The sequence below is a fragment of the Elgaria multicarinata genome, chromosome 23, assembly GCF_023053635.1.
Source record: "Elgaria multicarinata webbii isolate HBS135686 ecotype San Diego chromosome 23, rElgMul1.1.pri, whole genome shotgun sequence".
In the NCBI taxonomy this organism is placed as follows: Eukaryota; Metazoa; Chordata; class Lepidosauria; order Squamata; family Anguidae; genus Elgaria; species Elgaria multicarinata.
In genome coordinates, this window is record NC_086193.1 from 11022467 (window position 1) to 11040997 (window position 18531).

An 18531-nucleotide genomic window follows, 5' to 3' on the forward strand; every position below is an offset into this window, starting at 1 on the left:
CAGCCGGATTTGCATCGCCTGGGTCATGACTGAATAATAAACCAGCGGTTCTGGAGCGCCACGGCGGCTTCGACCAGATAGCGCCTCGATAATTCCCCTGCCCTTTTGTGCCCTGCCCTCCCCGGGATATGTGCTTAAGGGCAATTTCACTTCTTCTCAAATCACCCTCATTTTCTACTTAACCGCAAGCCGCCCAGCGTGCTCCCGGGCTCAAAGGGTCATTTGTTGCCTGCCAGTTCTCTGAAAAGCAGCGTGCCTGATATCTGGCAAGGCCTTGAACAGACCCAGGGTTGAGAATTGGGCTCAGTTTATCACGACGAGGACAGTTTAATGGTGCTGTTCACCAAAGGGAGGTAGAAATGCTGGAGCCGGCTGACTTGTCTCTACTTATTAATATTTTTAACACCATCTTGCGCCATGATCCTTGGTAACATCTCATTGCTTTCATAGAATCATAGATAGCAGAGTTGGAAAGGGCCTTTTAAGGCCATCGAGTCCAACCCCCTGCTCAATGCAGGAATCCACCCTAAAGCATCCCTGTCAGATGTCTGCCTCTTGAAGGCCTCTAGTGTGGGAGAGCCCACAACCTCCCTAGGTAACTGGTTCCATTGTCGTACTGCTCTAACAGTCAGGAAGTTTTTCCGGATGTCCAGCCGGAATCTGGCTTCCTGTCACTTGAGCCTATTATTCCGTGTCCTGCACTCTGGGAGGATCGAGAAGAGATCCTGGCCCTCCTCTGTGTGACAACCTTTTAAGTATTTGAAGAGTGCTCTCATGTCTCCCCTCAATCTTCTCTTCTCCAGGCTAAACAGGCCCAGTTCTTTCAGTCTCTCTCCATAGGGCTTTGTTTCCAGACCCCTGATCATCCTGGCTGCCCTCCTCTGAACACGCTCCAGCTTGTCTGCGTCCTTCTTGAATTGTGGAGCCCAGAACTGGACGCAATACTCGAGATGAGGCCTAACCAGGGCTGAACAGAGAGGCACCAGGACCTCACGCGATTTGGAAGCTATACTTCTAGTAATGCAGCCCAAAATAGCATTTGCCTTTCTTGCAGCCATATCGCACTGTTGGCTTTCCAGCCATGAAATCCTCTCTTCGTTGATTGGCAGCAGCTAATGGCTGACAATTGTGCTGCTGGTTGCTTTTATCTCCACCCGTTTAGCCCCCAAGCCAGGGAAATAGCTACCCAAGTGCCCATCAGCCTCCTATCCCATCCTACACCTCACTGGGATCAACCAGATGCCTTGGAGAAGGCCCCAAACAGGACCCATCTTTTGTTTCAAGCTTCTAACGCTCAGAGGTAGACTGCTTCTAAGAGCATAAGAACTTCAGAAGAGCCCTGCTGGATCAGACCAAGGGTCCGTCTAGTCCAGCACTCTGTTCACACAGGGGCTTACCAGCCATCGGCCAGCGATGAACAAGCAGGACATGGTACAACAGCACCCTCCCGCCCATGTTCCCCAGCAACTGGTGCACACGGGCTTACTGCCTCGAATACTGAAGACAGCACACAACCATCTGGGCTAGTAGCCATGGATTGCCTTCTGCTTCTCCAGGAATTCATCCAACCCCCTTTGAAAGCCATCCAGATTGGTGGCCACCACCACATCCTGTAGCAGTGAGTTCCATAGTTTAACTCTGCGCTGTGTGACGGAGCCCTTCCTTTAATTTGTCCCGGATCTCCCACCAATCAGCTTCATGGGATGACCCCGGGTTCTAGTATTTTCAGAGAGGGAGAAAAATGTCTCCCTATATCCACATTCTTCATACCATGCATAATTTTGTCCACCTCTGTCATGTCTCCCCTCAGCCTCCTTTTCTCCAAGCAAAACAATCCCAGCTGATGTAACCTTCCCTCGTAGGGGAGAGGCTCCAGCCCCTTCATCATTTTAGTTGCCCTTTTCTGTCCCTTTTTCCAGCTCTATAATATCTTTTTTTTTAGGTGTGGTGACCAGAACTGCACACAGTATTCCAAGTGAGCCTGGAAGGTTCACAGAGCCTTGAATATCATCAAGTCCTGGGGTTGGGAGGGGGGATTTAGGCGATTGAGGTCGTCCCACTGCTCAGTGCAGGAATCCAGTTTCAAGCAGCCCTGACTGACGGTTGTCTAACCTCTGCTTGAATACCTCCAGGGACGGAGGGCCCATAACCTCCTTAAGCAGTTGGTTCCATGGTCTGACTGCTGTGGCCATTAGGACGTTTCTCCTGCTGTTCAACCAAAACCTGCCTTCCTGTAACTTCATCTCGTTATTTCATGTCCTTCAGTCTTGGATGACTGAGAATGGGTTGCAACCCTCTTCTTTAACAACGTTTAGGGACTGGGGAAATGCTACCGTCTCCCCTCTTGGTCTTTTTTTGAGGCTAAACATATGCCTGATCAGGAGCAGTCCTGGGGTTCAAGGCTCAGGAAACTCTGGCTAGCAGGGGAGCTGCCCAGCAGAAAGCACGACGAGAGCAATGTTGTTTCAGCAAGGGCCAGGCTCCAACTGAGCTGCTCTATAGAGGATGTTGTTGTCCCAGCCATCACTGAGTTGTCATTAGGGTCCTGATGATCAAAAGCATGCTTCCTCCTCATGAGGAAGAGTCAAGGAGATGCGTCCACCTTTGTTCCTGGGGGTGATATCGGTAGGCCTGGAGCCAGAGGTGGGACAAGTCCAGGTGCTTCGGTTCTTTCAATGTCACACAGCCTCTTCCAGAAGTTCACAGCTCCTGGTGGTGGGTCTCAGGAGGGATCTCAGCAACCCCTGGCTGCCCCTGACCCTCACAACCATGATTTGTTTATTAATTTGAAGTATTTCTGTGCTGCTCCAGAGCCAAAAAGACTACCACAGCATACAAGGAAAATGGAATGGTGAGGGAAGAGGGGGGGGGGAACCCCTAATCCCTGCTCTCCCTCTGAACAGCCTATTGGAGTGGCTTCTGATGGTGGCAGCTGGAGGAGTCTTTATAAGGTCTCCTCCAGTTCCTGGGTTGTCCTGCCAGGAAAGTCATGGGGACATGACAATGCTTAAGAGCTGTTTCTGATTTCTCCTCAGCCTCCAGGAATAGGCCTCATCCCCTTTGGGAGTCACCTCCATTGGCGGCCATCACCACACCTCCTGCAGCAGGGAGTTCCACAAGTTCAATTTTGATAGGCTTGCAAATCAGCCGGAACGTGACCCGCTACATCAGGGTCATGGCTAGGGCTTGACTCTGGTGTGTGTGTGTGTGTGTGTGTGTGTCTAGGGGCCCCTATCCCAGAATCCCCCCAAATGACAGAGGCAGAGAAAAACCAGAGCCAGCGACATTACCTAGACATGGCAGATTCTGCAGTGCTGCTACTGTTCTCTGCAGCATCTTTTCTTCTTCTTTTTGAAAACATTTTATAGCCAGAGGTCGGCTGGGTGGGCATATTCTCGGTCGCAGATGTTCATTTCATTATTTTTCCACTTTAAAATATATATTACCTTTCCTGAACACAAAACGGCACTTATTCCCAAGTCAACGCATTTAGCTCCAGGGCAGCAGAAGCAACCAAATTCCATTTTATTCCTGCAGTCGCAATGGCTTAAGTGAGTTTCAAAGGCAGAACTTTGCATGTGCAGAGCGTTTCCTTTTTTTCCTGAGTTTTTTTTTTTTTTTTGCCTGGGGGTGGGGGACATAGTTCTTGCACTGTCACATATCAGAATGTGGAAGCATTTGTAAAGCAGCAGAGGGAGAAGAAAAATGTCAATTCTGCTTCACAATTGAATCTTCTCGATCCTCCCAGAGTGCAGGACACGGATTAAGGGTCTCAAGTGACAGGAAGCCAGATTCCGGCTGGACATCAGGAAAAACTTCCTGACTGTTAGAGCAGTACGACAATGGAACCAGTGACCTAGGGAGGTGGTGGGCTCTCCCACACTAGAGGCAGCTGGACAACCATCTGTCAGGGATGCTTTAGGGTGGATTCCTGCATTGAACAGGGGGTTGGACTTGATGGCCTTGTAGGCCCCTTCCAACTCTACTATTCTATGATTCTATTTATTTATTACTTTTATATCCTGCCTTTTTTCCTCCAAGGAACCCAAGGCGGCGTACATAATCCTCCTCCATGTTATCCTCACAACAACAACCCTGTGAGGTAGGTTGGGCCGAGAGCCTGTGTCTGGCCCAAAGTCACCCAGTGGGTTTCCTTTCTCTTATTCTGTCCATGAGTAGGTGATTTGGGATGGTGGGTGCGTGGGTGGGCAGTCAGTCAGACCCTAGAACCAACTGGTAAAAGAGGTTATGGGCCCTCCATACCTCGCTTTTATGCCACCAGCAAAAGAGCCACAATTGGCATTCCTCAGTTGCAATTGAATCCAAAGCCTTTCCCGGGCCGATGGCCACCTCTGAGTCATCGCAGGGGCAAACACATTTGCACAGCCTTTTGGTCTTCCAAAAACCGGCAACGGCACACGGCAGAGCGAGTGAGTCATGGCTCTTAACGGAACGGGGGGGGGGGGGAAGCTGCTTTAGGGTGGAAGGGGGGGGAAGACAGGCGTAAGTATCTCAGGATTGCTCTAAGCACAAGAGTTTTATCCACACACACCCCAACTCCACTGCAGTGAATTCTGGCTCCTTAGCAATGAAGTGTTTTGGAATTAAATTTTACAGCTGCGCCCCCGTTTCGAAGCCAAGAACCAAGGGAGTGTGTGGGTGGGTGGCAGAAAGGAGCCCACCGCCGTCTGCAATCGTAATTGCTTGACCCCCCCCTCCCCTTTGTCTTCCCCCAAAGCAGAGGAAAAAACACCTCTTAATTTTTAGAGCGCCTGACAGCATTACGGCCCTGATATGCGGCTGCCGTTCTGCCGGGCTGGAGTTTGCATTTAGATTAACGTTGGGCACGAGGCAGATCGCTACTCAAATCTGGAACGGGGAAGCCGAAACGCAGAGAGCGGGGGAGCAGATTCTCTGCAAGTTCGGAGCCATCTGTTAACGCGAGGCCCTGGGGAGGGTCAGGGTTTACAGGGGATGCGCCTCACTTTGCCGGGCCCAAACGTTTTGGACCTCATTGCAAGAGCATCTCGTGCGGGAGAGTTCCAACTTCCTCCACCATCTTAGCCTTCATCAGCCTGAGTCAGTAGAAGGCAGATGGAGCCCTGCTCCACGGTATAGCCATAGCTTCGTGGTAGAGTCCCAGATTCGTATGCAAAAGGTTCCGAGTTCAAGCACTGCCAACATGCCTGAACCTGGAGCCTTCTAAATGTGTGTGGCCTACAACCCCCAGTGTTCCTAACCCCTGGCGGGAACTGATGGGAGTTGAAGTCCCAAACATCTAGAGGGCACTATGTTAGAGAAGACAAGGAAAAGGCTGCACCGGGTGCGATTTAGGAGAGCGCAACCCAGATTTCAAATGTCCTGGGTTAATCCAAAAGAGAAGGCCCATTTTCGGGACACAAAGCCCCGGACGTTCCTCTGCCCCTGCCCCTAGTTTTCCTCAGAGCACAGAAATGGCTTTCTGAAGAGCAAATGGCATGTTATGGGGGAGGCATGATGGCTTTTTCTCAGTGAGGCCGCCTCTCTTCATGGCAGCCAGGGGATCTATAAAAGCCGATGCCTCCCACAACTGAGACGGACTCCGGTACATAAGGACAAAGGTCCAAACCTGCCCCGAAGACCACCCGAATCGGCGCACGGCTGTAGTCTCTGATTTGCGGCTCTGGCGTCGGCACACTTACAGCAATTGGCGAAAACACGTTTCTCTGTCTTGTGGAGGGGTTCACAGACAGGTCAGTGAGTCCATCAGGCGAGTGTGGAAATTGGTCCCATATTGAACGGGTCTGGATATCATTATTACATATTGGCTAGATGTGATGAGGAAGGGGGTTGATTCATAATGATCATCTTCAGCAGTTGTGGGAAGCGGGAGAGACATGGATGCAAACAGATCCCTCCCCAATCGGCTGCCTTCTAGACATATGCAACTATGATTCCCATAATCCTCAGGCAGCAGGTGAACACACACAGGGGTTGTTTGCAAGCCCTTTCCTGTGACAGAATGGCATCCCGTACAGCAGCCTTCCTCAACCTGGGGTGCTCCAGATGTGTTGGACTTCAACTCCCAGAATGGCCCAGCCGTCCAACACATCTGGAGTGCCCCAGGTTGAGGAAGGCTGCCATACAGGATTCCCCTAATCTATAAGTTACGGCATGCATTTTTGGATCGGAGCACAGCACCGCGAAATTTGCAGAAGTGCGGAGGCCGAAGGATGACCGCGCTTCGATTCGTTTATCGATTCGGATTGCGCGAATTAGGTAGGTTTGCTTCAAAACACGAACCGAGCAAATTTCTCCCCCAATCCTGTTTCAAGGCAGCACGGAAGGGCTCATAGGACTGAACACATTGGGTTGGATCCAAGATCCTTAAGAGGAAGGAACTTTGGGGCGGAGGGAGCTGGAAGGGATTTCATGGGAAGGCACGGGTGGAGAAGTCCATCAGAGCCAGCACAATTGATTTTCCAGAAATTTGGATCCAACCCAAACATAAAACCAACAAAAAAAATCCTCGTGCATAGAAAGTTAGTATGTCAGGGGAAAGGTTCGGCAAGAACCCTTGTGCTTCAAATATTTATTTTTCCTATGCCGGGGATTTCTTGTATGTGGAAGAGCACTCAGCCATGATTATGACTATTTATGGATTTCAGATATGTAGATTTCGTTAAATCCATTCTGTTTCTGTTTCATCATTGATTGACAAGCATCTTTCATTCTCTCATCTGTTCATGGACAGAACCGGACTTTTTTTTAGGAGAACGCCGTTAGTCTGCAAACATGCACGTGGCACCAATGCGCATGAACACAAAGTGGATTTGTGCAAATTGGCACGAATCGTAAACCAGCGGAATCGAAGCGACTCAAAAAACAAAAACAAAACGAAACCAAAAAAAAAAAGCCAGTCTGCTGCACATTGGATTCACCGAAACCGAATCTTATTTGAGTCCGTCGTGGACGTCTCCAAAATCCCTACTTTGAATACGCTTTCCAAAGGACATGGGGAGAGGCCCCTGCCCCAAGGAACCTGCAATCTGAAATCCAAAAAGGCAGTTGGGCAGGCAGTTGGAGCCCCCCAGGGGGAAGCAGGGGCTGAATATATGGGTGTTCACCTTTCGCATGTCTTTGATTTTGGCACAGGCGGAGTTACAGTGGGACATGGGAATGAGGTGATTGTTCTAAGGCAGAGGCACTGAACGGATGGATTCCTTTTCAGAGACGTTTTCAGGTGAGGTGTGTGTGTGCCGTCTTCCCCCATCTGGCTGCCCTCCAGATGTGAAGTTCAACTCCCAACAGCCCCAGCGAACAGCCAGGAAGCATGGGAGCGGTGGTCCAAATGATCTAGAGGAGCTAAGTTTGGAGACAGCTGTGTTGTTCAAGGGGGGAAGGTGAGTTTTGGGGAGGGGTTTTGGTGGCCAGGGTGCTAGCTGGGAGGCAGTTTGAGTGGCAAGAGAGAAAAGCCGGGAAAACGTTCCATCGAATGCCTCCAACTAGGGCAACCTGACCTGAGACAAGGGCACCAGATCCTCCCATCGATAGCGCAGACTTCCAGCCCCCACGTCTGTTGCCCGCGTCTTTGCCTCCTCTCAAAGTCGACACCCCGGGGTGCTCAAAAGCCCGCTTCCCAAACGAAGCAGAAGTCATTTTGTCCCTCTCTCTTGTTAGGGCAAAGTGACCGGAGAGGAGAGTGTGTCCTGCCAGGTCATTTAAAAACGCCCACCCACAAAGGCAGCCACCGACCCAGACCGCCCGCCTGCCCGCCCGGGTTTTATGACTTCAGACGGTGAAAAGAACAGCCTCTGCCGAGAAAACTCAGCCCTGCTCAGACTGTGCTCGTGTCAGCACTCACACGCCCCCTGCACTCTTCTCTTGCCATCCTCCCATTCCAGGCATCAATCATGTTAGACGTCGAGATTAAAAATAGTCGGCTTTGCGTCGGAGCGACACTGCAAAGAAAGACCATCTGCTCAGACTTCCCCGGTTCCTGCCAGGCCGCTGAGGCGCCGTGGGACGACCAAGAATGACCCGCCGAGGTTCAGGGTGCGACAGGGCTCAGCGGAGCCTTGGTAAAGAAACCGGCTGAAACAAAGGTGCACGATGTGTGCGTGTGGAGGGTCAACCCAGCCGTTCCGCTGCCCACGGAAGCCCCTTAGTGGGACAGAGGTGCATTAGAGAGGCAGCGTGGTGTAGCGGTTAGAGCGTTGGACTGGGCAGACCTGGGTCAAGTTTCCACTCAGCGATAGCTCCTTTAGAGTTCTGACTGGTTCCGTCTGAAACCCAGAGCGGATTCACTGCGCCACTGGCATCGGACTCACCAGCCTCCACTCAATAAAGGTGGGGAGGGGATTACAAACCAGTTCGCCCCCCCCCCCTGCCCCCAGACCAGCCCTGAACTAGTGCTGCTTGCCACAGAATCCTTTCTTCTTATTTTTAAGGGCTTAGGGGCGGCCAGCTGGGCAAGGACGTAACAGGTGCTCATTTTATTATTTTTACTTTCCAAAGAGAGATCGTTTCCACAGCCAAATGGCGCTTCCACATAAAAGGATGTAGCATCAGGGCCGAAGAAGCAAACTCCACTTTATGCCTGCAGCTGGGGTGGTCCTGAGAGACAGTGCAGTGTAGTGGTTACAGTGTTGGACAGGGACTCAGGGGATCTGCGTTCGAGTCCCCAATCAACCATAAAGCTCGCTGCGCAGCTTTGGGCCAGTCCCCGACTCTCTGCCTGATCTACCTCTCAGGGTTGTCGTGAGCATAAAACAGAGAGGAGGAGGCGACGGATCATGGGCTCCCCGTGAAAGGGGAAAAGGCAGGACATCACTGTGATTGCAAATAATAAATTACAAACTGTGCGACGATTTAAGTGAGTTTAAAATGCGAAGCTGAACATGCTCTGGTTATTATTATGTTTTTAATCAGGGTGGGCAGAGCCGGGATTTCCTCCCCTGTAATGTATCAGGGATGTGGACGCACACAGCGCCAGAAGAAACACGGGAGTTGTGTGCCCCACAACTGAAGGAACACACACGGACATCTAAATCACCCTCCAGTAGGACTATTCAGTCCAGCGCCTCAAAACTGAGTACTGTCCATGCAGGGCTTTAATCAGAATACCGGGGTGATGTGTGTGTGTGTGTGTGTGTGTGTGTGTCAAAAACACACAAATGCAGTGGAATTTGGAGGCAAGGATGCATTAAGTGGGGTATAAGATGCTATTGGACCTCAGTATTTGGCGTTCCGAGATAGACTGCCTCTATACACAGAGGCTCGGTTTAGTTATCACGGCTTGTGGCTGCTGATAGAAGCATCTAAGACCCTTCCACGAAGTGGAGTGAAGCACTTGCCTCAGGCGGTAGATGGCAGGAGGTGGCAGCACAGGGGCCTGTTCCGCGTAGCCCTAATTTAAGGAGAGCCCTGTTGGATAGATAACAGCCCAAAGGTTACCGCCTTCCTGTTGTGTACAGGCCTGGCGTCCGATATGTAGGGATACATTGCTCCTGCACGTGGAGGTTCGATTTAGCTCAGCTTAAAGACACGGCAAGTGAGCCCTGTTGGGTCAGACCAAAACACCGTCTAATCCAGTATCTTGGCTCCTACCACGGCGCCTCCTCCGAATCGAGCCTCCTCCGCCCTGATTTTCGGAAGGAGCAGACCGAACAGCTCCTGCAGTGTTAACATTCTGGAAGAGGCCTCCAGATATGCCGGACTGCAAGTTCCATCCACCCCAGCCAGCATGGCCAATGGCTAATGGGAAGTGTAGTCAAAAACAATTCCCTCTTAAGGGTGGGAAATATGCCTAGACCAGCCTTTCCCAATTTGGGCAGGATTGCAATGCCCATGAGCTCCAGACAACACGGCCAAGGCTCGGGGATGATGGGAGCTGTACTCCACGCTGGCTGAGAATGCTGAGAGCTGCCGTCCAGCCCTTCTGGTTAGGATAGGCACAATTCAGGGCCAGCGGTTATTATTATTATTTTGCCCTCCTCCACCCCACTTCCCGGGTGGTGAGGAACGTCTCAGCTTCGCAAGAGCAGATGCAGGCCGAGGTTAACCGAAGCGTCTTGAGGGACAGGATCCTTGGCAGACACATCTTTACAGTGCAGATGGCAGCCAACGTGCCGGGGGAGGAAAGAGAACACACACGCGCACACACACACACACACACACAGACACGCAGCCCAAAATAGTGTCAGGGCACTGATCGATCGGAGCAGAACACCGGCCTTGCTTCTTTCCCCTCGGCTACATCGGGGCTCTGCCCTGACCAAGGCACTTGTGAAACCTGGAAGTCTGCACACTGCTGTGCTCACTGACGCCACCAATCCAGGCGCCCTTTTTGTCTGGCTTTCTCTCTCCTTCTCTTTTGGTTGCTCAAAGCTCTTTCCTCGGAGGGCCAGACCTCATTTCAGAAAAGTTATTGGAGGCCATATTTCATTGCAGACACACACAGGGCCAAAAATGCTAAAAACACCAGCGTATTATTATTATTATTATTATTATTATTATTATTATTATTACTTAAAGCTCTTGCTGCCAATATTTAAGTATTTGGAGAGGGGACCTGGGGGAAAATCCGGAGGACCGGATTAAGACTCGGGGTTGGACTTGATGGCCTTATAGGCCCCTTCCAATTCTACTATTCTATGATTCTGTGCCAGGCGGACCAGGCCAAGGGTCAACACCTGTGTTTTAAGATATCACAAGGCAGCCTGTCTTGTAGGGATGGAGAAAAAGGCCGCTTGGCATCCCGGCTAGCTCTCAACGTAAGGACCCGGTCGTGTCAGGTAGACTGCTTCTACAGCTGGAGGCTCTGTTGAACTGCCCTGACTAAGAACTATCGGTCGATTTACCTCCTCCTCTTCCGCGAATGGTGTCTCCGCCCCTTGTAGCGTGAACACAAAAAGAGTGCCGCTGGCTTGGAAGCAAAGTTCCCTGAAAGTGAGAAAACCTCCTTCTAACGGTGGACAGATGGAGGTCCAGGCAGGAAGCCCAGCCGTAGGGTCTGAGGGCAATTGCTTCCCCCTGTTACTTGCCCCGGGCACTGAGTGCCTCAGAAGACAAAGAATTCATACAGCCACCGGCCTCACCAAGAAGTCGCCCAATCTCCTTTCAGAGCTTTCTGAACAATTTGGCCATCTTTACGAATTCTGGAAGCCAATTCTATGCCAGGGGCCAGCCCTCTGTCAAGGGATGCTTGAAGGTGGATTCCTGCATTCAGCAGGGGTTGGGCTCGATGGCCTTAGAGGCCCCTTCCAGCTCCACTATTCTATGACAATCACAATCTGGACGTGAAAATATTTCTTGACTATCCTCCCTGTGGTATCCTTTGTTGCACCTGAATGCTGCTATCATGTCTCCCCTCCGTCTTCTTTTCTCCAGACTGAACATCCCAAGTTCCTTCACCCTGTACCATCTTCATTGCCCTTCTTGGCTCCTCCAACGGCCACTTTCCACCACCAACCCCCCCTGGCTTTTATGCAACCCCCCCATTTCAAAATGTTGAAATGCCTTTGGCAACCCCTACCCCACAAATTCAAGTATCAGAAAGAAAAAGAAAAGAAAGCATCTTCCTATCTGGAGTTTTCCTAAAACTGTGCAGGCTTGCTTTTCTCTGCCTCCCTCTTTCTCTGCTCGAGAGTTTTATAATTACATTTACTGGGAGTGATGAGATTGGGGTATAGAGTGGGGTCCTCTCTGGGGTGGGGGCAATCCCCCTTTCCCTCTGCTAACTGAATGCCAAATGTGCCCAGAATAAGACACGTCCCTCTATTCCTCTGCTTTTCTTTCCTGGCTGACAGTTCCATCTAAAAAAGAGCTTTATTCTCTCTCTCTTTCTCCACAAAAGCAGACAGGTCCTCATCATTCTCTTTCACTTCTTAGCACACTTGGGCTGGGAACCTGCAGGGCCCATAATCACCGGCTGGCAAATTGCCTCTCAAGAAGCTTTTGCAACAAGGAGCTTTTGCGACAAGATAGCTTGAAGTGGACACTGGATGGTCTGTTGGTTGAGAGTGCAAGGTCACAGGGTGTGTGTGTGTGTGCATTCAAAAGAGTTCGCATTTGGGGGAAACTGCCCTAAAATGCACGGAACAGAATGCGGGAATAAATCTACTGACGATGAAGACGTTGAAAAAGAAGACGAGGCATGTAATCAGCCAGCTCAACACAGCGATACGAATTCAAAGCCGGGATCCATTTTCCCAAATTGCTATGGAGGAGGAAACAAGGCAGGGCATAATTTTATTTGTTGGTAAGTTGCGTTCAGGGTGCCGCTGCTTAAAATTCTGTGAGTCTGGACCGGTGATGGAAAGGCACTCTGTACAAGCCCAGAGGTCCTTCTTGATAAGCATCACATCTGTTTCTTCAAAGAAAGGCATCCGTTTATTTATTTAGCTCATGCAGGCCTATCCTTCAACCCCAAAAGCATGCCTGCAGCAGCTACCAAATACAATGATTAAAACAATCATTCATTGAACTCAGTAAATTCAGTGAATAGGTCTAAAACGGTGTTCGTGGGCCCAGATGGGGTGAGCCTGGGTGAGATGGCCAATAATAATAATAATAATAATAATAATAATAATAATAATAATAGCAGCAATAATTATATCATCCTCTTTATTATGCAGGGACGCATTTGATCATAATTTAATTTTCATTTGATTTGGGGATGGGTTTGATTGTAATTAAATTTTAGTCATTTTTTAAATCTTAACTCAATTTTAAAGAGAGAGAGAGAGAGAGAGAGAGATGATGGGGACAGGCCACAGGAAGGGGGGATTTGAAAAATGCACCCGTTTATTGGAGATGGGGGGCGCCACAGGTAGGCACGGCAGGGCACCTGCTGAGGGCCCACGCCGCAACAGGGGCCCACTGGAAAGACAGCCCCCTCCCCAGACTCACTCCTCCTCTTGCAACCTGCTTGTTCACCTGCCTCTTGCTCCAGCCCAGACAACAGGGTCTGAGAAGGAGAATTATTATTATTATTATTATTATTATTTATATAGCACCATCAATGTACATGGTGCTGTACAGATTACGCCACGGACTCCGTGCTCCCTGGCTCTCTGCCTGCTAAGCAAGCCAGTGGCAGCCATGATGAGGAAGAGGAGGAGGAGGAAGAGGAAGAGCAGCTGGTAGCCATGGCGGTGAGAAGGTAAACTCATTGAGGGAGGGGGTCCATAAGATCTAGTCCAGGACTCTGACCACACAGCACCCAACCAGCTGTCGACCAGGGACCCACAGAGCAGGGACCCACAGTAACAGCATCCTCCAACCCATGTTCCCCAGCAACTGGGGCTCACAGGCTTATTGCATCTGATATTGGAGGTTTCACTTAGCCATCAGGGCTAGTAGCCAAGGATCATCGCCGCCTCCTCCTCCTCCTCCTCCTCCTCTTCCAGGAGCTGATCCAACCCACCCACCCTTGAAAGCCATCTCACTTGCGGTGGTGAACGCCACCATTTAACTCTGCGCTGTGTGAAGGAGTGCACGGACGGGGTCTTGCCAGGGGCCTGCATAAGCCGCTGGGAGGCGGGCTGGACTGGCCGGATAATAAGAAAAATAATATTGCCCATCTACTTGCACTGCTGGACAAAGACTGTTTCGGTTAGACGTCCCAGGGGTCGCCAGGAAAAGCCGAGGACCCGAACCCCACCAGGCACCCAAGCGGTGCACCCACCCAGGAGACGCCTGAATCACTCTGTCCTCTCCACCCCACCCACCCCTCCACCAAATCCGGGATCAGTGGCAGAGCCAACGGCGGCGCCTCCAACCAGCTCCTTCTTCCACGTATCAGACCGGGGCGTCTCCAATCGCAGGGACAACCCAACCCAACCCAGGGAAGGAAGGAAAGAAGGACAGAGTGAGACCTAGTAGTTGCGCGCGCCCGCGGTTGGAGAGGCTCGCCCGCTGCGTGCGCTCGCCCTCCAACACGGGGTGACCCACAGACTCATGCAACCCCCCTCGAAAATTCAGGAACTCCCCCCCAACACCCCCCCCCTCAAACGCCCAACCCAGCGCTCCTCGCAAGCCAGAGCGCACGCAGCCGGCGAGCGTCTCCAAACGCGGGGCGCACGCAACTCCTGGCTCTCCCCGCTCGCCAAGCCCCCGTCCAGCGCGGCAGCCAGACGGTCCCCTCCAGCCCCCCAAAGCCCCCGCGCGCCTCTCCCGGCTGGACCCAACGCCGGGCGCCTGGGGCGGAGCGGCAGGGCGCACGGAGCTCTCCAGAGCCGCGCGCGCCTCTCCAAAAGCCACCGCCGCCGCCGCCGCCTCTCCGCGGACGCTCTTACCGGCGTCGCCGCCCGGAGGTGGGCCAGGACATCCTGGGGCTGCGCAGGGCCGGCCGGAGCGCGGCGGCGCCGGCCGGGCGCAGGTAGCGCTCGCTGTCCGAGTGGAAGCGCTGCTGGATGCGGATGTGGGTGCGCGGCTGGCGCCAGAGGTGCTTGGGCGGCTTGGCCAGGCCGGCGCCTTCGCGGCTCAGCTCCCGGGTGCGCCGCGCGGCGCTGTCCTCCATGGCGCGGTGCTGAAGCGGCTCCGGGGGCAGCCGCAGGCGGCAGCCAGGCGCAAAGTTCGGGAGGCGCTGCCTGCCTGCTTGCTTCCCTGCCTCCCTGCCTGCCTGCCTGCGCCCGCGGCTGGCTGGCCGGCCCTTATGTAGAGCCCCCGCTGCCAGCGCGCGCCGGGCCAGAGATTTATGGATGGCGCTCCTCCTTAGCTCATTAGCCCGGCGAGCGAGCGAGGGAGGGAGGGAGGGAACGGGGTGGGGGTGCGGGGACGGACACCCGGCTCTTCTGACCGCCCTCCTCTCCAAAAAGAAGAGGACGAAAATCAGACCAGAGGCGACGGGCAGGGGCACGCCTTCCTCCCTCCCTTCCTCTGCATATGTGCAGGCTGTGGAGAGCCCGGAGCAAAACTAGGACAGTCACATCAGAGGGGATTTTCCATCTCTCCCCCCACTCTCTCTGTTATTTATTTATTTATTTAAAGAAGTGTGTGATCCCTTTCACAAAGAGCCCCACAAGCAAACTGAGGTTCAATCCCGGCTTGGTTGCCGCTGGGCAAAGCTGGCCATCTAGAGCCATTCAGGGCTAGTGCCGTTCATTTAATTTTGGGGTGCCCTGCCACTTCATCCAATATCACCTCTAAGCAGTCTCCATGCAAACATCTCTGTGAACCACTGTTAGAGTACACCGCTAGGAAGCGATTATAACCACAATGGCAGAGCTAAGTAGGCGAAACGGCACTAGCAGGTGAACACAGAGTGGCACAGCACCAATTGCCTGGTTGTTCTCCGAAGCACCAACTCCGAATTGGCGTTCTCCGAAGCACCAATTGCCTGGTTGTTTCTTGAATTTCACACCGTTCCCCCCATTTCTAAAAGGTCAAAATGCCTTTTTTAAGGCTGAGTTAACTGGCAGCAAGACCTTTAGGCTGAGATTTGGGTGAGTGTTTTTTGGGGGGAAGGCCACCCATCACCGGAACCCGTCCCTGACAGTTTCTCCAAAAACAAACTCCGGCCCCTGCCTAAAAGACCTTCTGCACCCCAGTTCTAGATCCAGGAGATGGACGCGTCATGGGCAAACGGCCTGTGATGGCTAGCACCAGGGCAAAATCGGAGCTGGTTATTATTCACATCTCTCCGGGGCCGATCTTCACCTCTTGCAGCTTGTAAGGGTGAGGAAGGCAGAGCAGATACAGAGAGACCCTCGACTTTTGGGGGGCAGGAGCGCCGTTGCTGCTTGCAGGGGAGAGAATGCCGCCACCGCCGTGCCTCCCCTCCGCCCTCGCCTTTTCGGGGTGCCCAGCTGCCTCCCGGCTTAGTCATCTTTAATTGTATCGCTTGCCTATTCGCCATCCTCATAAAACAAAAAGAGAGAATTTAAACGGCGGTTGTTATTGCTTGGGAAGCGACCGCTCCTTCCTCTTGCCCTGGAAAAGTGATTTTCCTAACCGCCGGGCATAAGCAGGGAGCGGTTTGAAAAATTAAAGGCAGAGAAGAAACCGGGAGTGGCTCCTTTCCTCTGAGAGCGCGCTTGGAAAGACAGATGGGGGAAAACGCCGTGCTCGGAAGAGATGTCTCATTCAGGGAGCTGAGCCAGAGGTCGGAGGGGTAACAGCAGCCCTCCTGTGCTCAGCTCTCCATCCCTACCCTGAATTAACCACGCCCCTTTCCCTATGGCTCCACCCCCTTTCCCAACCACCAACTGTTGAGTGGTTTTTCAAATTTTTGTATAGTTTTCCTTCCATTCTATAAGGTTCAGTTGGGGGTTTTGATACTGGCAGGAAGGCATTTTATTTTAAGCTAAAATATGCAGGTATTTTGGCTCCACCCCCTTTCCCCTTTGCCCCGCCCACCCCAGAATGTGGCTCCCCAGAGCCTCTAAAATGCAGCAGCCAGATTGATAACTGGAACCAGAAAGTTTGAGCATACAAGACCGGCTCTGGTCCACTTGCACTGGCTGCCTGTATGTTTCCGAGCCCAATTCAAGGTGCTGTTTTTGACCTATAAAGCCTTACATGGCTTGGGACAGCAATACCTGATGGAACGCCTCTCCCGACATGAACATCCCCATACATTGCGCTCAACATCTAAGGTCCTCCTCCGAGTGCCTACTCTGAGGGAAGCTCGGAGGACGGCAACAAGGGAGAGGGCCTTTTCAGTGGTGGCCCCCTAACTGTGGAATGATCTCCCTGACAAGGCTCGCCTGGCGCCAACATTGTTATCTTTTTGGCGCCAGGTCAAGACTTTTCTCTTCTCCCAGGCATTTAACAGCAGACAGATTCCAGCCATGGGCAGGGTCAAAGGGGGAGTGGATGAAGTCAGGTGGGATTATTACCATTTTAAGCATACTCAGCAGTAAGCAGGGCTAGGCTTCCGCGTGCCTACTCAGCAGTAAGCGGGGCTAAATCATTCAGCTGTACTATCACAGAGCATCCCAAATACCAAGCCTCTGCAGGCCTACTCACAAGTAAGCAGGCCAAGGCTCTCCATGCCCACTCACAAGTAAGGAGGTCTCCAACTTGCAAAATCACAGCTCAAAATCTTTGCCGCAGGGTGTTTGCAGGGAGTTTAAAGGGTTAGTTGCCTTTAAACACCCTCTTATCTCCCCTCACCTCTCTCTCTAGCCACTCTCCCCTCCAGTCCTTGCTGCTCAGTCCAGGGCCCCGTACCCCCCCTTCCCTTCTCCCTGCCAACTCTTTCGCAACCCGTTAACCTCCCCGGAGACCGCCAACAGCCCAGATTTAATTTGCCGGCGGCGTCCTTTCCTGTCCGCGCTCCCTGCTCGATGCACGTAATGGCATTTGGGTAGTTTCCGTTTCATTTTCCAATTCCTTCCCCTGCTACATAAGCAGCATTTAATTTGCTTCTCACTGCCACAGACCACGGAGAGGGCGGGAGCAGCCCAGCCCTCACTCCACGGGCTGGGGAACGCAGCAGCCTTTGCCCTGGAAGTCTCCCCTGCCCCAGAAGGCAATATTTTAGATAGGGAGCGGTATAGAAATATTGTAAATAAATAAATAAAGTAACAAAAACACCCCAAATACCAGCCTATTTTAGCTTAACGCGCTTGCAATACTGGCTTGAAAAGTTCCATCCATGCCTTGCCTATGTTGAACATATCCGGATGCCACAATCAACATCAGATCTCTGCTACTTCCAAGGGAGGCTCAGAGGGTGACCACAATGAAAGGGCCTTCTCAGTGGTGCCCCCCTGACTATGGAATTATCTGCCCTTGGAAGCCCACCTGGCACCAACACTGTCATCTTTTCAGCACCAGGTAAAGACCACCTTCTTCTCCCAGGCATTGGGGAATACATTGTGTGTTTTTAGCTGTTTACATTGTTTTAATTTTTCCATGTTAAAAACTTTAAACTATTGTTATTATGTTGGATTAGACTTCAGCTATGGGGCAGTATAGAAATGATGATGATGATAATTTATATGGACCAGACATAACAGTTATAGACAGAAAAATGCAGGTACCTCATTGACGTAGCAATACCTAATGACAAAAATGTTGTCGAAAAAGAAGAGGAAAAGAGAGGAAAATATACCGCCACAAGCGAGAAAAGAGAGATGATCATAATAATGCAATACAGGTTTTAATGAGCGATGCTGCTGTATTTCATAATTAATCGCTGGCCAAAAGTCATCTCTTCGTGATGTTTTATTAGCAAGCCCAGATCAGTACCTTACAAATTTGCTCTCATGCTTCGGAATTGATTGCAAGATTTGAAGTGGGCAGAGTGAAGGACAATACACAGCCTCCGCCATCCCCTCCCCCCAGTGCTATCTAGACCCCCCCAAAAAACTTCTTCAAAGCAATCTCACTCCACAAGGAGGTAGGAGACCTTTCTGAGGGATCAATCTTCATACCGGCGAGGGCGAGTAACGAACCCTCAACACCATCCCTTCAGGCCCAGTAAAAACAACTAGTCAGCCAAGGCTGCATAACATGCAGACATGAGGCGTGATCCCGAACGACAGCTCCCAAGATGCACCCTGATATTGTGCATGTGTCAAAAGCCCGTATCTACGGATC